This window comes from Solanum lycopersicum, chromosome 2 (genome assembly GCF_036512215.1).
Source record: "Solanum lycopersicum chromosome 2, SLM_r2.1".
NCBI lineage: Eukaryota > Viridiplantae > Streptophyta > Magnoliopsida > Solanales > Solanaceae > Solanum > Solanum lycopersicum.
Genome location: NC_090801.1, coordinates 62,647,265 through 62,648,292, shown reverse-complemented (window position 1 = coordinate 62,648,292; position 1,028 = coordinate 62,647,265). Strand labels below are relative to the sequence as shown.

General features: G+C 30.1%; 1 long non-coding RNA gene across 1 annotated transcript; it reads left to right on the top strand.

The window, feature by feature from the left end:
• On the top strand, positions 1 to 815 carry LOC138341844 (uncharacterized). Its single transcript, XR_011214808.1, has 3 exons — positions 1 to 113; positions 225 to 372; positions 471 to 815. It is a non-coding gene; the product is annotated as an uncharacterized lncRNA (long non-coding RNA).
• Positions 816 to 1,028: the final 213 nt, after the last annotated feature.

Genomic DNA, 1,028 nt, shown 5'->3' with positions numbered 1-1,028 from the left:
CTTGCTTAGCTTCTTTTTCTTTTTTCAAATTAATTTAAGAAGTTATGACTTCAACAAGAGGATCTAGCAATCGTGCTTCAATTATGAAAAGGTCCGCTAATGATAAAAACAAGGTGAGTTTTTCTGATTTGATTATCTAATATATAATGTTACATAAGATTTATCTATGTAAAGATTAATGTTCTCTTTGTTTTTAAAATATTTATGTGCAAAACCAAAAAAAGAAAGCACAAGTAAAGGATGGGATAGCTAAGCGGTCACATGATGGATCATCAATTAAAGGACTCATTCCAACTAAGTGGCCAACTAGAATAACAAATACTGCAACACATCAACTCTTGATTGGGAATAGGATGCAATCCTATTACTCTAGTAAGTATGAAAGAAAATTTGAAATCATAACACCTTTTTAATTTTTGAATTCAAAATTCTTGTTTTATAACTGATGAGCTTTTAAAATATAAATACAGTAATTCCCCCAATACAACGGACCATTGATTTACCGATACATGGATCTCAAGCAGTAAAGGAGGTTTTGAAGGAAAAAACAAAAAAAGAGGTTGTTGATGCGAAACAACAAAAGGAAGCAGAGCTACAAGAGAACATTCGAATCCTGTCTGAACGATTGCACTGTGTGTTTGGTGATACACCACACACATACACTGCATGTAATTTTACACAGAGACTAGAGGAGGGTGTTGGGGATAATTTTACGCATGAACAAGTAGGAGACAATGTGGTTCCTCTGGTGAAATATCATGGTCCGGATGATATAGATTTTTATTCTTAATCAAAATTTGAACTATGTAATTTAGTGGGAAAAAAAAACTATGTATTGATGTTGTTTGAACAATCGACAATTGAGTGTTTTTATGGATATTTTGTCGTATTTTACTACATAGTTTATATATCCTCTTGTTTCTGACCTATTTTTATTTTTAGTTTGTTTAATAAATGTCCTTTTTTTAAAATATCATTTAAACTTTAACTTTTCATTTATAACTATAAAATTTTAAAATATTTTGATA